This window comes from Monodelphis domestica, chromosome 1 (genome assembly GCF_027887165.1).
Source record: "Monodelphis domestica isolate mMonDom1 chromosome 1, mMonDom1.pri, whole genome shotgun sequence".
NCBI lineage: Eukaryota > Metazoa > Chordata > Mammalia > Didelphimorphia > Didelphidae > Monodelphis > Monodelphis domestica.
Window position 1 is genome coordinate 98,889,535 of NC_077227.1, and position 26,530 is coordinate 98,916,064.

At 34.3% G+C, this 26,530-nt stretch overlaps 1 protein-coding gene across 2 annotated transcripts in view; it reads right to left on the reverse strand.

Annotated features, from left to right (window-relative positions):
* Positions 1–26,530, reverse strand: part of ATRNL1 (attractin like 1) — a 1,148,868-nt gene that overhangs the window by 250,462 nt on the left and 871,876 nt on the right. The gene's annotated exons all lie outside the window — the stretch shown is intronic.

Consider the following 26,530-nt stretch of genomic DNA (forward strand, 5'->3'; position numbering starts at 1 on the left):
GAGACTATGAAAATTAGTCATGGTTCATTCCGGGCAGCTGGGATGAATGCACACACGGGGTGTTACAAAAAGTCTGAGTGCAGTTTTAAACTTTAATAATACTAAGATTTTTGGGACATCCTTTATTTCATGAGAAATACAACTGTAGAACTGAGAAAAAGAATGGTTGTTCAGTATAAAAGTCATGATTAATTAGTATTATAGAATGTGTTTAGAAGATGCTAGTCTCTGGTCTTTAAGGAAGTAGTGAAGAGTTTTGGAGGAAGAAAACAGTTTAAAATAATAATAAATTGAAGTTTCCAGCCAAAGTGTCTATTCTTTGTACAAAGAAAAACCTCAATTTGCATTTGAAATGGATAATCCAAAGAGAACAAGAAGAAACTGCAATCAGTAACAATTCATAGGCAGAGAGGCAAAGAAGGCAGTGCAGAATGCTAACAGACTAGGAAGCAAGAGGTCAGTACAGGCAGAATTGTGCCTCTGCTTTCCTAACTCATTCAAGATAGGCATAAAGTTGTTTGGGAGGTGCAACAATGCTTGGCTATATTGCTAGCTGCCCTTGAGATATGTTTCTGTTGTTAACCATCCTCTAAGAGTAATGATCACAAATATGGACATGCACAATGTAGGCAAGTATCCTAACAAGTCTTCTGGGGATGACTCCAGATACCAATGTGACAGTTCCCTGCTTAGAAGACAGAAAGAATACATCTATTAAAAAAGAGAGGATTTTATTTTCTAAAGTAATTCTTTCCTTTCCTTCAGTGAAGAGCAGAAGTAATTATGGGCTCCTACCTAGTTGACCAGAGCCATCATATTACTCTGTTAGTAAAAATGATGTCTTTTGATTTAAATCATAATGAATTAGCAGAGATAGTAAACAGTTGTGATTCAAAGAGTAATGCTATAATTGGGTACCAGTTCTTGAGGGTATGATATGAGAGGGGTCTAAGAAAGCTATTAGGTATTCCAGAATTTACAACTATGTCAAGTGAAAGTTCCCTGAAGGGTGTGTCCAGTGATTCAGATTTTATTCCTAGTTTTGCCACTAAGTGCTTCAGTTTCCCTATGCGTGAAATAAAGACAAGTCTGACCAAGCCATTTTCCTGCATTTGTGTACAGGATAAAATACAAATACCACGGTTTAGCATTTTAAAGCCAACACAAGCTAGCTACAGATCTCCTTTCTAGGGCTATAAACATAGACAGGCTTCTCACTTTATTATAGCCAGTCTGGTTTACACACACACACACACACACACACACACACACACACACACACACACAGATTTTAGGGATAAAAACTGAACAGATTGAATACTACATTTGAATTTTTCCCTTCTGTGAATTATTTCAGAACTAATAAAATATATCAAGACTTTTGGGATGGCAAATTAAACTTATTCTTCTGCTATTATCTTCATTGTTTTTTAAAAATTCTAAGCCTGCACTCTGACCATTCTCTGAATCTTTCTTCCTTTGACATTGGCTCTGCCAACCCTAGTCTTTGTTAGGTGAGCTTCTGCATTATCTTATCCATATTTATGCTACCATTTCACTTCCTCGGAATTTCCAAACCATGCCAAACTTCTACTTCTTCTCTGGCTCCCCTTTATATATTTTCTTTACTTATTCAAAAGTAAGCTTCTTGAGGCCAGGAACTTTACTTACTTGTTTATATTTATTTATATATATATATTTATATATATATATTTATATATATGTTTATATTTGTATCTCCAGCACTTAGTAGAGGAGCTGGCACATAGTAAGTGCTTTTGAAATAAATATCTTTTTTTTTTCATCCATTCATTCATCTATTATATCTTCAGCCCAGTAACATTTTTTTTTGCATACAAAAGGTCTTTGGATGCTCACCACCTAAAAATGGGCTTTGTTCACAGTGATTGTTTAATAAATGTTTGTTAGAGACCATCATACTTTGTCTCTATTCTTTACAAAGATCTGATGTGAGGAAGATGAGATTAAAAGGTTTTAATTATTTGTAAGAAAAGTAGGAAATGAACTCAAAGAATTATAGCTGTAGATATGCCTCTATATCTCTATATCTACACATGCAAATACCCACATCTCTCTCTATACCTATACATATAAACATGAACTTCACTATTATCCACAGCAACAGGATGAGTGAAGGCAGGGCTCAGAATTGAAATAGGAAGCCACTATCAGCAGTGGGCAACAAAACAGGAAAAGGCTTCAGGCTGTGTTTGGCTTCCCTTCCTATCTAGGATAACTCTGTTCCTTATCAAAGTGAATACTAACTCCTACTGCTCATTAAAGCTGTCATTTTTCCCCCACAGTCTCATCTGCCTTATAATTGAAATTCTTATTTTCACAGCATTATCTTAATGTTATTGCTAGCTCTAGAATGTCTTGTGAAGAGTGCAACATTAGAGTTAATTTGGCCCTACATCTTGGGTAATGGATACTGCCTGGCATATAATAAACAGCAGATATCCCTACTTGGACTGAAATGTGTCAAGGTTATGTTGCCAATTACTGTAGTTTGATAGAGACCCTTACACAACTGGGCATTTTTTCTTAGATTTGACTGAATCACAAACTGCTTACAGTCTCTGTTAACTTGATAAAAGTGAATTTCCTAACAACCTGAAAAGTATCTTTTTGACTCTTAATTAAAACTGTTTATGCATATCATTTAAGTTTCTCAGCTAGAAGCATGGTACTAGTAATGTAATGCACATTATGAAAATGTTCCTAAGATTATATTCAGAATGAAAATTATAAAAATGACTCTTATCTATGAAGTGGATCAAATGGCCAGAATTGTTAGCAACATAATATAAATGTAACTTCTACTGAACACAGATTTTTTTCTTTCAATTTAATGTCTATACATTTGATATTATTTTAGAGATCTATATACAAGCTAGGTCATCCAATGAAGTAAAATAATTTTACTGAACTAGCTTTTATTATTCTTTACATGTGAATATTTCTCATTGTTCAATGTAGAAAAACTTGAAATAACAGCATTCTCTGGATTCACAAAAGGAACATTAATAATATTAATACTAACACTAAAGTGTATCTTCATATAGACTGAACAGTACAGAGATAGTATGTAATTTATGATTAAGATTTTAGGGATAAAAACTGAACAGATTGAATACTACATTTGAACATTTCCCTTCTGTGAATTATTTCAGAACTAATAAAATATATCAAGACTTTTGGGATGGCAAATTAAACTTATTCTTCTGCTATTATCTTCATTGTTTTAAAAAAATTCTAAGCCTGCACTCTGACCATTCTCTGAATCTTTCTTCCTTTGAAATTGGCTCTGCCATTGGAACCCTAGTCTTTGATAGGCGAGCTTCTGCATTATCTAATCCATATTTATGCTACCATTTCACTTCCTCGGAATTTCCAAACCATGCCAAACTTCTACTTCTTCTCTGGCTCCCCTTTATATATTTTCTTTACTTATTCAAAAGTAAGCTTCTTGAGGCCAGGAACTTTACTTACTTGTTTATATTTGTATCTCCAGCACTTAGTAGAGTAGCTGGCACATAGTAATTGCTTTTGAAATATCTTTTTATTTTTCATCCATTCATTCATCTATTCATATCTAATGGGACTTTTAGAAGACTGGAAAAATGTATAATGTTATGTCAACACATTTGCTCAAATTAGAGTTGGTATGATTGTTCGAGTTTTTACCTTTATATACTTATTCACAACATTCCCTTATCTTAGACAAAGTGGTTTTTTTAAATATAATTGTATTGTCTAAAGAAAATCACAAATAAATAATGTTTTCATCACTGCTGATTAAAATTTGTCTAAAATGGCATGTATTGGCAATGAAGCTGGTCAAGGAGATATTTTTGAAAATTAGATTTTAACTTTTCAGTCTGTGATTTAAGATACAGGTTTTATGTGTCATGGAAAAGAGAGTCTAGACTTAAGGCTGTTGTACTACATTTCTGTCTTTACTTCTTCATCTGAAGAAATAATTAAGCTCACATATAACATGTCAACTTAAATTGAATACTGGAAAATCTTTTTTCATCTATATACTGATTTTCTTGGATAGTTTTTACTTTATTCAGATCTTTTAAAATTAATTGGAAGAAGGAAAAGAAAAATAAATTATTATAGTAATACATAAGTGAAAGTTTATTTTAGAACAAACAAAATAAAATATAGGAAATATCCTGAGAAATAGGAAAGTAAATAGAATATTCTTTTCCAGAAGAGACTACCCTTAAGAGTATAATATTAAATATTATAGTATGATTTCATCAAGAAATCACTTACATTTTTGTCTAAGAACATGAGAGCCTTTATCCTGCAAAGATAGAATTAAATTTATTTCATTATATATTTATTGAGTTTCTGTGTTAGGATCTAGTCATATGAGAAAAAATAGTACAGATTTTTCCCACAGGGAGCTTATATTTCAGAAGGAGAAAGAAAGCATTTACTAAAATAGACATGATTAAAAGCAACTGAGGATGAACAGGCATTAGTTGAGGTACTGGGGGCCCCATCAGCTGTGATCTCTCCCCCGAGAATGGAGTCACTGGTTGATGCCATAGGGAGAGGTGGACTGTCTGCTTGCAGGTCCAATGGCAGAACTGCCCACATGTTCTAATTGGAGAAAACCATTGAATGACTAAATAGGACTAGGAGTTGGTTTTATGAAAAATGCTAACAAAATTGATAAACCATTGGATGATCTGATTAAAAGAATAGAGAGAAGAAAACCAAAGCATTAGCATTGAAGATGTAAAGGGTAAATATGCCACCAATGAATATGAAACTAAATAAATTATTAGGAGTTATAAAAATACTATGCAGTTGTTCTTTTATATAAATTTTAACACCTTAGAGGAGCTTAGTATTGGATCCTATAGCAGAGTGAATAATCCTTTATCCTATTGTTTTCTCTGAACCTCCCTCAGTGCAGGGTAAGAACTCAGCCCCCACATACCTGCTTGAGGCTAGCACCATAAACATAATATAAACATGATTTCTAGTAGGAAAACAATGATTTAGAGAACATAAATATTTTGCAAAGGTTTTACTTTAACACTCATCATACTATGGGAGGTAATCTTGCATTCCTGAGTGATTGTGGAATTGAAACAGAAGTTCCATTGGGTATGAGCGAGCTAGAAAGATTTTGCTTTGGAAAGAGTATGGTCCTGGCAATAGATTGTATCTGCTGCCCAAGGATCAATTTAGATAAATATGGCCCTGCTAAAATATATTATTTGAGAAACAGACTGCTTAAGTTGATCAAATTAAATATTGATAGAACATGGAGAAACAGGTCTGAGATTATATTGCTAATCTAATGTAATCTAATCTAGTATTATATTGAATTTTTTTTTTAGAAAACAATATGGAAATATACACTAAGAACTATAAAACTTTTCATGCTTATTATCCTAGGGAATCACATGACTAGGATTAGGCCCTAAGGGCATTATTGAGAGGGTAAAAAGCCATGTTTTTATGAAAATATTCACAGAAGCATTATTTGTAATGACAAAATATTTGAAATAACATGAATGCAATGGTGGAAGAAATGGCTGAATAGATTAGATGTTTGAATGTAATGGATTGTACTATGTTGTTAGAAATGATAAATATTAGAAATATAAAGAAAAAAGGGAACTATATGAAGAGATGAAAAGATCAAAACAAAAAAAAACACAGAATATTACTGAAGCACTTCTAGGAGTAGTGACAGATGGCAGAGTGGAGAAAACATTTAGCTCAACTATCTCAAAATTTCCCCTGCAAATAACTTTAAAATAACACTTCAAAATGAATTCTGGAAATGAGACATACTTCCAGTCCAAGACAACCCAAGAGTTTAGAGAGATTTGTGACCTGGGATAGAGGCTGACCCCAAACTAATGTGGATGAAATAATAGTTGGAGGATCAAATGATGGCAATAGAAGCAGCAGTAGCAGCTTCAAGTGATAACAAGCCAGAAATGGTAAGGATACCCAGCAACTGCTCATAAAAAAGATATAGGGGACCCTTGAGCTAGCACTTAACACAAGATCAGATGGATGCTGTTTGTTAAGTCCAATGCATACATACATTTCTGGCTCACAGTATGGTGAGGGGTACTTTCAGTCAAGAGAGAGTAGAAGGCATGAAGAACTTCTTTTGGTCACTTTTGGTCACAAGGGATCAGGGACCCTGAGAAACAGTATTGATTCTGGTTCCAAGGTAGCAGATGTTCTGGGGAACTAATAATTGCAACCCCAAGGGATCATGGACCCTTCTTAGGTAAGAACCAAGAAAGCACTGGTAGATCATAACACCTTGAAGGAACAAAAAATTCCAATTCCAAAGAACTAGCTCCAAAACCAACAGTGTAAAAAAAAAAACGGAAACTTGAAGACTTCCTCCACCTGAACTTCCACACTGGGAACAGAAATTAATTTTAACATAAAGTTCAAAAAATTAAGAAACAGCATAAAAATAAGCAAACAACAAAAAAAGAACCTAATCACAAAAATCTGCTATGGTTACAGGAAAAATAAAGACACAAATTTAGGAGGAGAAACAAGTCAAATTAGTTTCAAGTAAATCTTCAAAGGAAAAAAAATTAATATGTCTGTCAAAAGTTCCTGGAAGAGATATAAAATTATTTTCAAAATCAAATAAGAGTGATAGCAGAAAAATTAGAAAAAGAAATGACAGCAAAAAAGAAAAGGAAAAGTCAGTTAAGCAATTGGCAAAAGAGGCACACCTTAAAAAACAGAATTGGCCAAATGGAAAAAAAGGTACAAAACCTCACCGATGAAAACAACTTCATCAAAAGTAGAATTGCCCAAATGGAAAAAGAGTTAAAATAGCTTAATAAAGGGAAACACTAATTTAAAATTTAGAATTGAACAAGTGGCAACTAATGGCTTCATGAGGAATAAAGAAATAATAAAATCAAGTAAAAAGAATTAAAAATAGTAGAAAATATAAAGTGTTTCATCAAAAAAACAACTGATCTAGTAAATATATGAAATTGAGAATTACTGAACTACCTTAAAGACATAATAAAAGAGAGCCTAGATATTTTATTTCAAGAAAATACTGCATTATGGTCTGAATGAGTGCATTTAGTAGTTTTGGTTCTGTGTATTTTTGAAGTTTTAATGCCCTAATACATGGTCAATTTTGGGGAAGGTATTGTGCACAGATGAGAAAATGGTATACTTCTTACTAATCTCATTCAGTTTTCTCCAAAAATTTATCAGATCTAAGTTTTATAAGATTTTACTGATTTCCTTGTGTCCATCCTTACTTATTTTTTGGTGAAATTTAGCTAGATCTGAAGGGATAAATTTGAGGTCACTCCATATTGTAGTTTTATTAGACATTTCCTCCTGTTATTCATTTAACCTTTCCATTAAGAATTTGTATACTATTTCATTTAGTGCATGCATGTTTAGAATTGATATTATTTCATTGTAGTTCCTTTTAGCAATGTTTAGTTTCCCTACTTACCCATTTGATTAGGTTTGTTTTTCTTTTTGCTTTGTCTGAGATCATGATTTCTCCTCTTGCCTTTTTTATTTCAATTAAAGCATAATAGATTCTGTTCTACCTCCCTGCTTTTACTCTGTCTGTGTGTCTCTGTTTCAGTTGGGTTTCTTGTAGGAAATTTATTGGTGGATTCTGGTTTCCAATCCATTCTGATATTCACTTACATTTTATTGATGAGTTTATCTCATTTACATTCACAGTTATGATTATTAACTGTGCATTTCCCTCTATCATATTTTCTTCTGTTTATCCTTCTCTCTTTGTATCCTGTCCTTTCTCTACAGTCTGTTTTATTTTTTTTCTGTTTTCTTTTACAACGAATTACTAATTTTGAAATATGTTTTTTTTTTCCTGAAATTACATGTATAACCAATATAAAATTGTTTCCTTTTCAAGGTGGGGAGGGGAGAGGGCAGGAGAAATAGATTCAAAATAAAATTTAAATGTCTAAAATTTTACATGTAATTGGGAAATATTTTATAAAATAAAAAATATGTTTAAAAATCGGATACCCTTCTTAAAAAGATTTAAACAAATAGACCAAAGGAAAGATCAATTACTCATTGCTGAAGGCATTATGAATGAAGACATGAATAGAAAGTAGCAGAGTTTTACCCTTGACAGAAAAAAAGGGGCATGGGAAAACAGAACATGAAGTTTATCTCCAAAAATGGGTTGGCATAAGCAAAGGAATGGAGATGACAGAGTCATACAAATATACTGGATTACTAATAGTTCTCTTTGGATGCAACTTGGAGTAAGGGAGATATTTGAGATCATTTGTAAAATGTAAAGTAAATTTATATAAGGTCATGAATATCATGTTAAAGAATTCATATTTTATTCAATAGGTATGAATGAGACATTGGAATTTTTTTAATATTGGAAAAATTAATAAAAGTAATGAATTAAGAAGATTTCTTAGGTATTAGTTTGGAGAATGGATTAGACAGGAACCTAAACCGGAGGCAGGAAGCCAATTAGGAAACTATTATAATAGTCTACTTCTACTGTAGGTAAGAAGAGATGAAGAGCTTATGGTCATCATGGATGAGATATGATGATAAAAATAGTCTTTGTGAATGGTGTAGTGCATGGGCTAAGGGAAAGGTTAGAGTGAAAGATAATTCCAAAATATCAGCCTGAAGATAGGGTTATTTCAATGGAAATAGAAAAATAGAAAAGAGAGGCAATCTAGATTATGATTGCAGTTTAGCTGTATGCATTTCGTATATATGAGGTGTTCTGTTTTTATGTTGAGGTTGACATTCTTGTAAGATTTCCATGTAGAAATCTTCAGTAGTCATTTAGCAATAAGGAACTGGATGTGTAGGCAAGTTTAGGGTGCAAGGGCACAGATTTGTAAGTCAGGTGAATAAAAATGGTAGTAGAAGCCTTGGAGGTGAATGACATTTTTAAAGGAAAAAGCATAAGAGAAGAAAGACCCTTTGGGACACACATGTTCAACGGGCAGTATTATTTCTCAAGGAAAAGTGTTGTCGTTTGCAGATATTTACTGGTCAAAAGGATCACACCTATTGCTTTCTAAAATTTAGCACAATCTCTTGCTTGTAATCTCCACTATCTGTAATTGAACATTCTTAGATGTAAATTTGCTGGCACAAAATTCTGCTGCATTTTTGAAGCCAGTTATTCCACCGAGGGATTAAACTTGATAAGATTACAACATATTTCTACTGGGCTGGAACAAATTACCCTATTTTACATAATTATAACTTCGAATAGTGTGAGTTCAAATACATTTGAGCACTTCACAGGTTTCATTATGTGCGCTAATGGGGACCTAGCTGACTTATGCATATATAGAATAGGAGAATCACAAGTTTAATTTACTTAGAAGTCAAATGACCCCAAACAGAAACTGCTAAATTAATGTGAAATAGAAGAACTATATATTGATAAAATATTCCAAGACAAATGATGCTCTAGCAGAACTAATAACTATATGCCACTAGGTAAATAATATGATAAAACTATGTATCATTTGAAACACAACAAGGAAATAGGAAAATAATCCCAGCCGGTTTTGATTTCAGAGAACCTGGTGGCTAAATATTTCTTCATCATTCATTCAACAAACATTTCTTATGGTCCAGCTATGGGCAAGTTAGACACTAAGGAGGATTAAAAAGTAATTGATACAGCCCTTGACTTCTTGGAGTTTGCAATTGAGCTGAGGAGATAAGGCATGTAATATAGAGAAGTATAATACTGATCAGAAAATGATGAGTGTAACAGGAGTATAAAGTATTATGAGATCAAGTAATATAAGAATCACTTAGCAAGTATGTCAATATTAATTTTCATTATGTTGGAAACACTCAAACTTTGAATGAGAATCCAATGAGGATTAATGCCCAAAAGCTTGTTGGTAGTTCAGAAGCTACTACTGTGGGGCACAGATGCTGGCATATTTTTGGCTGATGCAGACATAACCTGTCCACACTATTGAGTGTGTCTTTTTCCAACTCAACAAATTATCCCTTTTATCTGAGGAGGAAAATAAAAGATTTAGGTCTCATGTACCTAGAATTGGCAATGCTGCTGGCAAAAGCTGCTAAACTATTACTTTCTAACAGGTTGATCATCTTACCTTGCAAAGCCTTTTGTACTTTCAAAGCTTCTCTATAAAAACAGTATTATTTCAGCAGAAGAATGGACATGATCCTCTTTAGCTTATCACTCTATCAATGGACAGCTAATATGGCTAACATTTATCTGGGCATGTGCCTTTTCATGCAAACATTAGTTGCTTTGTATTGAGATGCTGAGGAACTGATCGTCTCACATGGTCCTCACTCATTCCATTTTAATGTTTTCTGGTATCTGTAGTATTCAATTCAAATAGTTTAAGAGAAAACTTAAAAATATAATTCATAACAATAAAGTGGGGATAAAATCTATGTGTATATTTCTAATTTATGAAACTTTACTAAAAACATATGAATATAAAAATGTATTCATATATCTTTAGCTCTGCACTCGGTGAACTCTACAATTATCTAATGAAATGAGATGGTGGCAGAATTTTACTCATTAATTCCGGTAAACCTGGGGCATTTGCAATGTCATTCTGAAATTTAAGCACAAGAATTTTCTTATACTTGAAAATAATTAGATTGTGCATTCCAATTCCATTAATTTAAGAATAAGGACAATAGATTAATTTAATTAATAAGCTACATTCATACCATACTGATGCTGGTGAAACACCCTCCCTTAATCTAAACTAATTGGTCCAATCAAGCATGTTATTCCTTGGTGATTCTGTTCATTTTAAAAATCCTACATTTCTGAGCAAGCTATTTGAAAACCATATGTGTTAAGTAGTTTTAGGGAGGCATGAAAGCCACTCTAATAATTCTAAATAAGATCCAATTAGTATACTGAGATACAAAAGATTCAAATTGTGAATTCAACAGATATATTATTCAGTAGGTATATTATATTTTGTTTCAAGCTTTAAAGATGTTATGTATAACATTTAAAAATGGATAAATCTTAATTTCCAGAGAATATATTATAATTCTGAGAGTTCTGGTCATGTATCAAGATATTTATAACATTTGAAAAAATTCAAAGCACTTCTAAACAATGTACTGTTGGAAAGTGTGTCATAATTATATTATGCACCTTGATTGACAAATGAATGATCCTGAGCAAATTCAACCTCACTAAATGGCTGTTTGGACTTGCACCCCAGTCTTCTGAGTTCAAATACAGTTCTTTCCCCTTCATATTAAACTTGTCTTCTTATTTATAAAATCAAGGATTTTAAATAGATTATCTCTAAGTATACTTCACAGTCCAAAAGGGTTGTCATGTGAAAAATCAGTTTGAAAATTATATACTTACATATACACTAATGGAGACTGAAACAATTTGTAGAGTTGCAAAAATCTGACTGTGGTTATAACTTTAGGGTTCTTGCAACTTTATTACTTAGTGTTTCCACAAGTAGAATAAAATATTTATAGTTTAGGGCAATTAAAAGGATATGAGTATGACAGAAAAATATAAAGTATCCAAAAATATGGATAATATGGAGTTTGAGTTGTTGATTACTCATTTATAAAATCAAACAACATGAAAATATCAAAGCAAAGTGTTTAAAAATAATCAAATTTCCTTAAATTTAAGTGATTTATTAGAGATTATTAACAATATAAAAATGAACTATGACAATGCTAATATTTTTAAGATTAATCATATAAATTCTCTAAGATTTACCAATCAAAGAGGTCACAAGTTCTGGAAATTAACATGAGGTAGCATGATACATTGAAAAGACAGTTGTATTTGAACTCCAAAGACTTGGGTTTGAATCTCTATTTTGCTACCTAATCCTTCTAGAACTTGTGGCAAATTACATAATTTCTCCTCATCTCAGCCCTTAATATGTAAAATGAGGATAGGTATAGATTTCATTTAAGGTCCCTTCCAGTTCTACATCTTTGATCTGATTGTCTTATGCAATGGCTGGTGTTTGATTAAAGCCATTGTACCAATGAAGAAACAAGGTGATATAGTGCAGTGATGTCAAATTTCTGTGGGCTCCATACTGACTTTTTTGTTGCTGAGTGAATTAGTCATGTTCAACTCTTTGCAAAGCCATTTGTCTTTTTGGTAAAGATAATGGAGGTGGTTTGCCATTTCTTTCTCTAGCTCATTTCAGATGAGGAAATGGAGACACACAAGGTTAAGTGACTTGCCCAAGGTCTCATACATAGAAAGTTTCTGAGACTAGATTTGAACTCAGTTCTTCCTGACTCCAGGGTATGCACTCTATTCATTTAAAAAAATTTTTTTAACATTATTTTATTTGGTCATTTCCAAACATTATTCACTGGAAACAAAGATCATTTTCTTTTCCTCCCCCCCCCCCCCACCTTTCCCTCTCCCATAGCCGATGCACGATTCCACTGGTTATCACATGTGTTCCTGTTTCTAACCCATTTCCATGTTGGTATTTGCATTAGAGTGTTCATTTAGAGTCTCTCCTCAGTCCTATCACCTCCACCCCTGTAGTCAGGCAGTTGCTTTTCCTCGTTGTTTTTACTCCCACAGTTTATCCTCTGCTTGTGGATAGTATTTTTTAGATCCCTGCAGATTGTTCAGGGACATTGCATTGACACTAATGGAGAAGTCCATTACCTTTGATTGTACCACAGTGTATCAGTCTCTGTGTACAATGTTTTCCTGGTTCTGCTCCTTTCGCTCTGCATCACTTCCTGGAGGTTGTTCCAGTCTCCATGGAATTCCTCTACTTTATTATTCCTTTTAGCACAATAGTATTCCATCACCAACATATACCACAATTTGTTCAGCCATTCCCCAATTGATGGGCATCCCCTCGTTTTCCAATTTTTGGCCACCACAAAGAGTGAAGCTATGAATATTCTTCTACAAGTCTTTTTCCTTATTATCTCTTTGGGGTACAAACCCAGCAGTGCTATAGCTGGAGCAGTGATATAGATATAACTGGCAGACAGTCTTTTATCACCCTTTGGGCATAGTTCCAAATTGCCCTCTAGAATGGTTGGATCAATTCACAACTCCACCAGCAATGAATTAGTGTCCCTACTTTGCCACATCGCCTCCAGTATTCATTACTTTCCATTGCTGTCATGTTAGCCAATCTGCTAGGTGTGAGGTGATACCTCAGAGTTGTTTTGATTTGCATCTCTCTGATTATAAGAGATGTAGAGCACTTTTTCATGTGCTTATTAATAGCTTTAATTTCTTTGGCTGAGAACTGCCTGTTCATGTCCCATGCCCATTTATCAATTGGAGAATGGCTTGAGTTTTTGTACAATTGATTTAGTTCTTTGTAAATTTGTCTAATTAAACCTTTGTCAGAGGTTTTTATGAAGATTGTTTCCCAATTTGTTGCTACCCTTCTGATTTTAGTTACATTGGTTTTGTTTGCACAAAAACTTTTTAATTTGATGTATTCCAGATGATTTATTTTGCATTTTGTAACTCTTTCTAATTCTTGCTTGGTTTTGAAGTCTTTCCCTTCCCAAAGGTCTGACAAGTGTACTATTCTGTGTTTGCCTAATTTTCTTATAGTTTCCTTCTTTATGTTTCCTTCTTTATTTCCTTCTTTATATTTCCTTCTTTATTTCTAAATATCGTGTTCCATGCTTTGCGGTCTCTTAGTGTGTTAGCCACTAAGTCCTATGTGATCCTTATGGGAGCCCCCCTATATCTAAAGCTCCTCTTCTTGGCTTCTTGTAGGATTTTCTCCTTTTCTTGGAAGCTCTTGAATTTGGCAATTACATTCCTGGGGGTTGTCTTTTGGGGATTTAGTATAGAGGGTGTTCTATGAACCCTTTCTATTTCTATTTTGCCCCCTTGCTCCAGAACATGTGGGTAATTTTCTTCCATGATCTCCTGTAGAATAAAATCAAGATTATTGTTTATCTCTGGTTTTTCTGGGAGACTGATAATTCAGAGGTTGTCTCTTCTTCCTCTATTTTCCAAGTCTGTGACCTTTTCAGTGAAATATTTTGTTTTCTTCTAATTCATTAATTTTTGGGGTTTGCTTTATTGATTCTTGCTGTTTTATGATCTCACTTTCTTTGAGTTGCTTAATTCTGGTCATTAGGGACTGGTTTTGCTTTTCAGCTTTGTCTGCCCTTCTATTGGATGCTTCCAGCTCTTTCTCCAATTGAGCAGTCTTATCTATCAGACTGCTGATCTCTTTCTCCCATTTTTCTTTCCAGAAGGTTTCCATCTTTTGGGTAAGCTCCAGTTTGAGATCTTCCAGAGCTTGTTGATAGTTTCCATTTTGGGAGGCATGTTCTGATTTTTTTTTGGATTTCATCCTCATTCTCTTCTTTACCTTGGGTACTCCCACCATAAAAGTTTTCAATAGTCACCTTTTTCCCTTTCTTCCTAGAGGCTTGATTTTGGGCCATGTGAGCCATCCCTTTGGTGGTTTTATTCCCCTTTCCTTTTTGGTCTGGGGTCTGGGTGATATGGGCAGGTTTTCTGTGAATTTAGGTTGCCTCAGACTAGTTCTTCCCAGCCTCCGAGGTTTCACAGCCCAACCACCCAGGTGTTCAGCTCTGCCCAGATAATCAGCGCATGGTCTGCCCCTGGTGTTTAGCTCCACCCAGATGCTCAGCACAACCACCCCGAGTAAATCTCCGTGGGCCCCCTGTGCTCAGTGCAGGATTCTCCAGTGAAACCGCCCTGAGACGTTGTTTCCTGGCAGTCCCCAGATCTCAAGGACCCTGGAGTTCTCCCCCAGACAGAGATGTTTCCCACTCACTTGCTGTCCCAGTGAGTGCTCTGGTAGCTCACTCTGGTTTGGTGGGGGAGGTAGGGGGGGAAGGGAGGCTCAGTTCACGTTTCTGTGCAAGCTTTTCCTCCTTCTTATTATAGTGTGGAAATGTTCAAACCCCACATACCTTCACCTCTGTGGGGGTACTGGGGAGTCCTTCTGTTCCTCCAAAGGTGATTTTTATGCTCCTTTGATGTAGTCTATTTCGTTCGGTGCCGGGGAGAGGAAGTGTGTGGCGTCTAGATTGCAGCCATGTTTACCCGGAAGTCCCCATTATTTTTTTTTTGTGTGGGAAAAAACTCATAGTTTCGTTTATTTTCATAGGAGACAGAAGGTAATGAGTGTATGACAGAGAAGCTCAAAAAAGCATCATCGTCAAGCTGTGCTAAGGATATTGCAAGAGATTACTTCAGGGAAAATTCTGTGCAAATTTCATCTTCCTAATCAGTATCACGGAGTCAAAATAAATTAAAAATTAGTTTTTTAAATAGTTAAGTTTATGTTGTACCAAAATATCTTTGAGAAACAAGAGTGTAGATGCCTGCCCCCTCTTAGAACCAAATACCAAGATTTACTAAAGGGAATAAAAAGGGTAAAACAAAAGAAAGCCAACACTGCTATTAATATTTTCTTTTTAATATGCCATGAATTACCTTGATTATTTGGAGGAGGGAACACTGAGGCATGCTGGGGGATGCAGTCCCCCAAATCCCAACATATTATTATATTTTAAATTTATTTTATTAAATATTTCCCATATATACATAGGTTTGTCTCTCTATTATTTATTATATAACATGATATGCTATTCTGCTTTAAGTTCTACATTATAGTCTGGGCACCTATGGGTCTTATGTTGCACATGTCTACTCTATGCACCTTTTCTAGAATATGGGCAGAGAAGGTGCTCATCTACCTTAGAAGAAGTTTTGTCACTTAGGAACTTCTTATCCCAATAAAGGTACAAGGTCAGTCCCTCTCCCCAACCACTGGGTGTTGGTATTAGGGGCCATGTGTGATGGACTAGAGCTCAAATGTGAATTTTTAGGTGGAAAGAACAACAAAACAGTCAATTATGCCACCTCCCCAGAACATAGGACATACAGGTAGCAATTTGAGGGATGTTGCTTGGAATAGCCATTGAAGGGTGGAAACAAATTCCCAAGTTGTTTATATAAGGAGATTCCATCTAGTCAGGAACTTACTCAGTAGTGACATAATTGACTAATCAAAGCTGATTAAAAGACACTCCCTTATTAGCCCCTTTGTCTACAGTCCAACTCATTTTTGTCCCTGGCATCTTCTGAAAGGTCTCACATGTTGTAAACTCTTAACAGATCTGATGGATTGATTCCACCCTAACAGTCAGTTAGGAGATAGAAATGATCTTCAGTCTTTTATAACTGAAGCTTTTCCAGTCCAATCTGAAACAAGTCCATGAGCATTTATTAAGGACCTATTATGTATTGAGTATACAAATACAAAAGTGAAAAATGGTTCCCACGCCTAAGATGATGTTTCTGTTCTCTGGGGGGAAGGAGGTGTTACACGTGAACAGAAAAGAACATACATGATATTTTGAGAAAGTTTTAACTAATAACAAAGTAGAGCTAGAGAGATGCTATCCACCATCAGAGAAAGAACTGTTGGAGTCAGATGGATATGGATCAAAGCATACTATCTTTTATATTAGTGTATTTACAATTTTATTTTGGGGTTTTGGTGTTGTATGACTCTGCCTTAAAGCCATTATGAATATGACAGTGTGTTTTGCATGATAATAAAAATAAAATTTAAAAAAAGTTTCCTTGAGAAGTTTATGACACGAGTTGAATTTGCATTTTTTAATGTTTTAATTTCCCCAACTACATGTAAAAATAATTTTTAACATTCTTCTTTTAAAATTTTGGGTCCCAAATTCTCCCCCTCCCTCCCTTCTTTTCCTTGCCCCTGCCTGAGATGATAAGCAATATGATATAGATTTTACATGTGCAAACGTGTAAAACATTTTTCATATTAAGTCATTTTGCAGAAAATACTCAAAAAAACTGAAGGAAAAAAGAGAAATATAGTAGTGTTTGGGTTTGCTTTCAGACTTCATCAGTTCTTTCTCTAGAAGTGGATGGCATTTTTCATGATGAGTCTTTAAAACTGTCTTGGATCTCTGTATTGCTGAGAATAGCCACATCATTCACGGTTCTTTATACAATACCACCGTTATTGTATACAATGCTCCCCTGGTTCTGCTTACTTCTCTCTCTATTTGTTCATGTAAGTATTTCCAGATTTTTTTCTGAAATCAATCCTACCTAAATTAATTTACTTATGCATCGTTATTCCTATCAAACTACCAAAAACTATTTCATAGAACTAGAAAAAATAATATCAAAATGTATCTGGGAGAACAAAAGGTCAAGAATATCAAGGAAACTAATGAAAAAAAAAGGGAAAGATGGTAGCTTAGCCGTACTAAATCTTCAATTGTACTATAAAGCAGTAATCATTAAAACAGTCTGGTCCCAGCTAAGAAATAGAAGGGTGATTTAATGAATAGACTAGGGTTAAATGACTTCAGCAACCTAGAGTTTGAAAAACCCAATGATTCCAGCTTTGGGGAGAAGAGTTTTTTGAGGAAAAACTTCTGTGAAAATTGGAAAACAATATGGCAAAATTAGGTTTATATAAATATCTCATATCCTATACAAGTGATGATGAACCTTTGAGAGATGGAGTGCCGGGCCACAACCCTGTCCCACCCCCCCAGACCAAGTGCGATGCCTGTCCCCTCTAATTTGCCCCCTTTCCGCTTACAGGGGAGGGAGGAATTGCTCCCATTGGGTTGTTGGGCAGAGGGGCAGGTAAAGGCTCCACCCTGATCTCTCTGGCTTTTTAGCAATAAACTCTGGTGGGTGACTACAGGTATGCCCACAGGGAGGGCTCTGTATGCCCTTTAGGGCACTTGTGCTAGAGGTTCGCCATCATGGCCCTATACAAAGATAAGGTCAGAATAGGTATATGATTTAAACATAAAGAGTGATGTTATAAGTAAATTAGAGGAACATAGAATAGTTTACTCAGATCTATGGAGAAGGGAAAAATTTATGACCAAACAAGAGATAGAGAACACTACAAATTGTATAATGAATAATTTTAATTATATTAAAAAACTTTTTTTTGGTACAAAGCTAATGTAATCAAGATTAGAAGGGAAGCAACAAATTGGAAAAAATGTTTATAACAGATTTCTCTGATAGAGGCCTACTTTCTCAAATATATAAAGAACTTCATCAAATTTATAAGAATCCAAGTTAATAACCCAGTTAATAAATGGTCAAAGTATATGAATAGACAGTCTTCAGATGAAGAAATTGAAGTTATCAATAATCATAGATATAAATAATCTATATCCCTTTGATCAAAGAAATAGAAATTAAAACAACTCTGCGGTACCACTTTGTGCCCATCAAATTGACCAATATGACAGTAAATGAAAATGATAAATGTTGGAGCAGATGTGGCAAAATTGGGACACTAATTAATTGCTGGTAGAGTTGTGAACTGATCCAATCATTCTGAAGGGCAATTTGGAATTATGAGCAAAGGGTTATAAAAGAATGTGTTCTATGTTCCTTTTGATCTAGTAATACCACTACTGGGTCTTTACCACAAAGAGATTAAAAAAAATGTTAAAGGACCTGTTTGTACAAAAATATTTATAGCTGCTCTTTCTGTGGTAGCAAAAATAGGAAACTAAAGGGATGTCCCTCAAATGGGGAATGGCTGAACAAATTGTGGTATATGATGGTGATGGAATACTACTGTGCTATAAATAATGATAAACAGTATGATTTAAAAAAAAGCTGGAAAGACCAACGTGAACTGATGAAGAGTAAAATAAACAGAACTAGAAGATCATTATACATAGTAATTGCAATATTGTAGGATGATCAAATGTGATAAGACTTAGCTACTAAAAGCAATACAGGACAATTCTGAGGACTTATGAAAAAGCAAGCTATCCACCACCAGAGAAAGAATTGTATAAATAGAAATACAGATGAAAACATGATTTTTCACTTGTTTATTTGGGTATATATCTTGAGGTTTGGGTTCTATAAGATTATTTGCTTACAAAAATGAATAATGTGGAAATATATTTTGCAGGTAATCCCTGTAAAACCCAGATTGAATTGTTTATCAGCTCTGGGAGAGCAGAGGGAAGTCAAAAAGGAGACGCTATTGATCATATGACTTTGTACAACTTATGTGGAAAATTGTTATTAAATTTTTTTAATTAAAAAAATTATACTTGAAGAAGAATAATGTGGAATAAGTCAGAAAAAGTTAGGTGGGAGTCAGAGTGTGAAGATTTTAGTGCCAAGCTGGAGAGTTTGTATTTTATGCTAGCAGTAACAGCAAACCATTAAAGTTTTTTGAACATGGAAATTACATGGTTTGGGGGTGCTTTAGGAAGATTATTGTAGAAGTTATAAAGAGAACAGATTAAAAAGGGGAGAGAATGGAAGCTTTTAGTCTAACTAGGAGACATTTGCAATAGTCCAGGTTTAAGATAAAAAAGATATAAGCTAAGGTCATGGCAATGAGAATGGATATTGGAAGTCAGAAGTATAATGTTGAAGTGGTAGAATTGACAAATCTTGACCACTGATTGGATTTTGGAGGGAGAGAAGGGAGAGTAAGGAAAGAGTTAGGGAAGCTTTTGTGGTTGGGGACCTTGGTGAGTAAATGGCTGGTAGTGCCTCTGATAGAAATTGAAAAATTTGTAGGAAAAGTGGTTTGGAGGATAGTTGGGGTAAAGTGAAATGCTTTATTTTTAACAGAATTTGAGATACATAAGGGACATACAATTGTGTGTGCCTGAAAGGAGGTTCAGAACCAGACCTCTATGCGAAAATTAGTCCTGGACATTTAGATATTTAGTGGTACCATGTATTTTCAAAGCAGTAAGACCAGCTTTTAATCAATTCTGCCTCCATTTTTAGGTAATCCTTCCTCCCTTTCCCCCACGTTGAACTTATAGGACTCAGGGCAGTATATTCTTTTTGATATTCTACCTCTAACCCCCCATCATTCACCAACATATATATATATCTACACACACACACTCACAATAGAATTTGAAATTAGAAGCACTAGGCTGATACTTGGCTCTGCTAGTTAATACCCTCTAAAGCTCAGACCTCAGCTGTAAAATGAAAGGGTTAGAGTAGGTCAGCCTTTAGGTTTCTTCCAGATTTAAATCTACACTTCTGTGAGCCTAGAAGCTAACTTTGCAACAGTTTGGGATTTTCATCATGATCCTTAATCAACTATTTGTACCACCTGTCCTCTCACTTGTCTCCATCCTAAACAAAGAGGGAAGTACTCTAAATTCTGAGAACAGAGGGGGAAAAAAAGGAGACTCCAGGATTATAGATTACTCCCTCCTCACCTTTGTTAATCCTGCCTTTTTATTTCTCATCTCAATCTAATCTAAACCACTATTTATTAAACACTAGAAAGACTTGAATTTAAGAATGCTTCAAAGGACCAAGCTGTGTCAATCGAGAGCATATTTTTTTTAAGTCATTAAGTGAAGAAAATGTACATAGCAGAACTAAGAATTTTATTTCAAATTAAGACTATAATATCTGTTTTTAAGTAATCACACTTAAAATACATTTGTCCAGATATGAGAAATAATGCATTTATTACCAAATAATTTTTCTTATAATCTCTTATTTAGGTGGCACATTTTATATACTTTTTTGTCATGCACTCACCATAAATTTTTGTTGTTGTTGTTTGTAAATGAAGCTTACAGTTAAAACAAAAATTGGGTCAGCTGAGGGGCCTGCTCTTTTGAGTGTTAAGAAGGTTACTTAATCCAATTTGAAATCCCAAGTCCTCCATATTTAGTATTTGGACTATATAGTGATTCTTTGTTCTGTTGATTCTGAATAATATTTCTATCTGTCCCAAATGCCATTTGGCACTTAGTCATAAGCTGTCACATCTACAGTTAGCTGACTTTTCAGGAATATTTTATATTCCCAGTTAGAAGGTAAGCTCTTTAAGGGTAGAGTCATGCCTTCTACTTCTTGTAACCCTTTTATTTTTTAGCTTGGGGCTTTAGGTATAACAGGCATATATAATCAATACATGTCTGAATAATTCCCAGGGTCAAGTTGGTATGAATATTCATTTGATCTACAATGTTCTGTTAAAGTAGGAATTTTTTATGACTACCTGTGAATCATTCATACATACATACATATATATATACACAGAATATATATATACACATGCATATATGTATGTGTGCATATTTACAAATACATATTTTGGCAAGTATATTTCAATATAAACAATTTTCTTTGTAATCCTGTATTTTATTTTATATATTTCAAAGGACTATTTTGAGAAGGGGTCCATAGGTTTTACCTGATTTCCAAAGATGTCCAATACACCAAAAGACCAAGAACCCTTGTTCATAGATAAAGTTGTGATTCTCATAACCAAAATAAAGCTTTATTTTATTATTTCAAAAGTTAAAAAAAAAGAGTCAGAAAAAAGGCAGCATTGGTTCGGTAACTGATTTAGTTATAAGAACTAATAATCTAAGAGAATGATGGACTAGAAACAAAATGAGAGAACTGAGGTTGTGGCCAATAGTGGCAGACCCCAGTGCATGCTGTTCTGGGAGCAATGCCAATAATGCTCTTAGCATGGGAGCTGTTGGTTTCTCTCTCTGGCAAAGATATTAACAGTCTGTCTGTCACCTTGGGAAAGAGGTTTCTTATGAAAACAGCCCAGGTTGAACTGTCCTAATATACTAGGCAATTGATCTCAATGTGATATCAAAATTACTGCTGTTGGGAAAGCCAAAGAAAAGATGGAATACAAATGAGAAGCTTTTCTGGTCCAGGGATGGGGGATGCATTATTCAGGTCAGCCTCCTTCCTAACTAAAATATATGTATTTTCCTACAACTAGAGATTTCTTACTGAAATAAAAAAAAATCCTTAATCAGGGGTCAATGATCAATACAATTAAGTATTTATTTAGTATCTACTTAGCGTTGGGCAAATCCCTATTCTCAAGGTGCTTAGCTCTTGAGGTGGAAGGTTCCTCAAAGGTCATTTAATTCAAACTCTTCAATTTGCAGATGAGGAAATTGAGACCTAGAGAAATTAAAAGACGTGTACAAGGTCACACATGGAGGAAGCAGAAGAGCAAGGATTTGAACTCACATCCCAGTTAAGTAAGTTCAAGGCTCTTTCCATTGCATCATGCTGTCCCCCCAAAAAAAGGTTTTAAATGAAAACAATAGTAAAAATACTACTTTATTGTCTTTGGGGGTGGAGAGGAAGGTTAGTGGAGAAGCAGCATGAAACATTAATTGGACATGCGTACAGTTTCCTTTTGGTTAAGATAAAAGATGCTGCAATTTCAGCTTTTAAAATTGCTCATTATATGATTTGAATTAAACCTCCGAATAAAACCTGTTTAAACTAGGTTTGTTTGTAAAGCAAGTTAGGATACTTTATTAGGATGGAAAAATTGTAAAAGTGACTTTTAAGATGAACTTCAAATATAAAAATAACAGAAAGCTCATGTGCTGAGTTTATTGCAGCTGAGTAAATCACTCTGATATCTTTATGGCAATTTACGATACGGTGACAACCACTGGCATTGTCTCAGATACTAAGGCATAGCCAATAACTTTCCCATTGAAAGTCCTTGCTGAAGACCTACAATCACCAAGGACTGTTTGAGCACTTCAATCAAAAAGCACTACATGAACTTTAATTGACTGCTGCTTAACAATAACAACAAAATTCCAGATCTAGAGGCATTGTTAAGCCTGAGGGTCTTAGTCAATTTTAACTGTTCTGAACTGAACATATCTTGAGCTCTTGAAAATATGGGGTACATGAAACGACTCACTTATTTCAGTACGGTATCACGTGTGCAGGAACACAGTAGTGGTAAAAATAGTCCCATGAAGGGCAGTGCTCTAAGGAAGCTGTATTTGGAGAGAGAGGATCTGCATTCAAATCAGGACTTTGCCCTATTTGTGTGATCTTAGGAAAATCAAATAACCTCTCTGGGTCTTATTTAAATGATCTATAAAATGAGGAGGTGAGACCTGATGTTTTGAAAGGTCCATTCAAGGTCTAAATATCTGTTTCTAGAACTGATCTTCTTAAGAGCTCTGCTGTCTTAAGCAAGTAATTTTATTTGTCTGTGCTTTCTGTTTCTCAATCTACCAAAGATAATAAAATCTGATCTACCTGTCTCATAGAGTCTGATGGGCAGATTACAGAAGATGACAAAAGTACTTAGAAAATAATCACCTCTGCACAGATTCATCATTGGCCTTGTTCTTTCTCTCATATTCCAGACCCAAATTTCTAACTTGTTGGTATCTAACTTTATATGAATTTCCTGCCAGGAATTGAAAATTCAACATGTCAAAAAGTTAATTAATCATCTTTTCTACTCCTCCTACGTTTTCTTCCCAAACGAACGAATCTTCTTGGCTTAGATTTTTCTGTCACTGGAATCAAGACCTTATCTTTCATTTAAAACTAGCCATCTTCTTTCCCTTCTTCCATCACATTCAATGAATTAGTGTCCTATCTCTTCTTTCCACCATTGTCACATTTTACTGTGAGAGATACAGATTCCAAATATAGATTGTATAAATTACAGTCTGACATAGGTATTATTTTTCATTTATATATACATATATATAGGTATTATTCCATAACAAATATATATGTTATGCACATATATATCCTTTAATTCTAGATTGTGCTTTCTATTCAGTGTATTTTGAAACACTATCAGACAGCTGTGTTCTGTCTTAAGAATATTTGTAGTAAAAATTCAAATTTATAAAACAAATGCATTGGGTGATAATTATTCCCATTATAAGAAATGTCTCCACTTTACAAAAAGGTACATAACTTCCTTGGTGAGCATGGGGGAGAAAAAATTCTTGTAATGCATTTAAAGTACAATTCAAGTTACACTATACTTTTCAGAAGCACATTTGCTTCTATAAAAATAAATCCATTTTTGTTCACTATTATAAGCATGCCTTTTTGTACACAAGCAGCTTGGTTGCTAAAAGGAACAGAGAAATAATATTTACATGAAGAAAAAAAGAATAGCATCAACGTGGAAAAGATGTAAGATTTACCCACTTTTGTATGTGACCAAATCAGCTGGCGAAAGAGGCAAAAAAATTAGCTTTTATGTATGAAAATCTCATAAATTTCACATAGAAATAAGCACAGCTTTTCCTTTACAATGTAAGGAGAGCCGTAGATTATGAGAAGGACTGATAGAAAACTTCTCTTCAAATAAATGTTCTGAGAATATCTGAGGACTGAGAGGATACAGAGACAGCAGAGCATTGTGGTCCCTCAAATCATTTGCATTCATCTGTTTTTAGAGTTTGACAAGTTAAAAACTCATAAAGTAGTAGATGACACAACTGTGTGAATTGTGGATAGATTAAAAGCACTTTGGGTAATGTAACTGAAAGGTAGATGTCACGAGTTTTATCTCACAAATGAGAGATGAGTCATTGCCTATGAGAAGGCACTAATTTGAGCCATTAAGAGGCAGTTAAGAATCCAGAAGGAAAACAGTCCAGAAAGCAACAGGAGCAATTAAGAAGCCAGTAAGAGTTCAGTGTGAAAGGCAGATGCCCTGAGACCCTGCGGATTGGGAGTCATTGCTTTGTCCCGAGGCTGAAGAGAAGGCTGGGAGCCTGCTCATTCGAAGAGAGCTGAGCTCTTGCCCCTTCAGTGCCATCTCCTCTTCAAGAGATGAAGCCTCTCAGAGATGATGAGAGCAGACCGATACTCAGGCAACTTCATAGTAATATCCTGATATTATATGTTTTATAATATAATATAATATAAAGGTAGCACCAAAAGGTTGAGAAACATAATTCCTCAGGGGGGGAAAAAAAGATGCTCTTGAAGTATGCTAATAGTCTTTATGCTAACAGTTTTTTTTTCTTCTAATTTGCCCTCTCAAAATCAGGGTCTTAGTAGTGTAAGTACAAGGGAATTAGAGGAAGCTGAGTTATTCAGAACTGATTATTCAGTGTTGGAATCAGCTAGTTCTTTGAATCTTGTTTTCCTCTTTCTTTTTTCTCACATTCGCATAATGTATCTTTTAATGTACTCTGATTACTGTGATGCTAATATTACTATCACCTCATAAGAGAAGAAAGACAAGGCTTTTTATTAGAAGCTAGCAGAGCTGAGAGAGCTTTGGCTCTGTGCCTCAATTTTCTCATAAGTAATTGTAGGAGATTGTATTAGAAGATTTTTAAGGTTCCTCTTATTTCTAACATTTTATGCTAATAATAATATTTCTTAAATTGGGTAACATATACATTCTTAATATTATGTGCCTTTGAGTTTACAAAGCACTTTGACATACTATTTATTAGAATAGATAGTTCAAGTGTTATTATCTTCAGATGAAATGGACGTTCATCAGGGCTATGTGACTGGTCCAGGGCCACACACCTGGTAAATGTCAAAATTATGACACTAATTTCAGACTTCAGATCCAGAGCTCTTTATATCGAATGTATCCACATTTCTATGGGCAACATTCAAAGAGACTGATTTATCCTACTTATTAAACAACTCTAGTAAAAGAAATTTGTGGTAAAGGTAAAACAATATAAAATAAATACTGTCCCTCAATTTGTTTATCTATGCTGTATCAATTTTTGTTAACTGAGAGAAGGATAGCCTCATTATAAACTTTCCAAACTATTCCTAACTTGAGAGATGGACAGAGCATGGGAAGGCACACAACATTAGCTTTAACATGAGATCTTTGGCAAAGAAGTTCAAATAATCAAAAGAGGAAAAGTCTACATGATCTTCAAGAAATTCTCCTATATAATGACAATGAGGGTTAACTTAGTAATTTCTATTCAAAGTATGAAAATATTGTCAGAATTATTTGTAATTGTGTCTAAATAATATAAAAATTACTTATTTTCATTTTTGGTGTCTCTCAAAATTTCAATCTCTGAAGCAATCTCTCCCTTCCTACCACACTTTCTTAGAAAAAAAGGTAATGCTACAGATAGTAAAACAATTCAACAAACAGGGGCAAGAAAAATTCTAAAAGATTCCAATATGTCTGCTGTGACCAGACCTTCAATTTAAAAAATTGATTTAACCATATCTAATAATCATAAAGAGTAATAGAATGCAATTCATTACAATGCATCAATATATTCTGATTAATCATAAATCACACCTTATAAATTTCCCTTCCACTTTTTGTTTCCATGCTCAGAAACCATTTCATGCATTATTACACGATAGTGATACCACACTGACTTGCATATAATGATTTCTATTTCATTGTACAGTATTTATGCATTTGCAATAAAAAATGTAATAACACAGTCATTAACCACAAATGAAAATATTCACCATATTCTATACTCCTTAAAACAATGAAACTACATAATTAAAATAGAACACATGCCCTCCTTTCCCAGAAAACTTTGTTAATTAAGATAGATGTGATTTGTTAACTAGGGGGCAATGTGTCCTCTAAGGACTAAACAGAGGAGGCTTGTTGCCTAGCTCCGTCATGCCTGT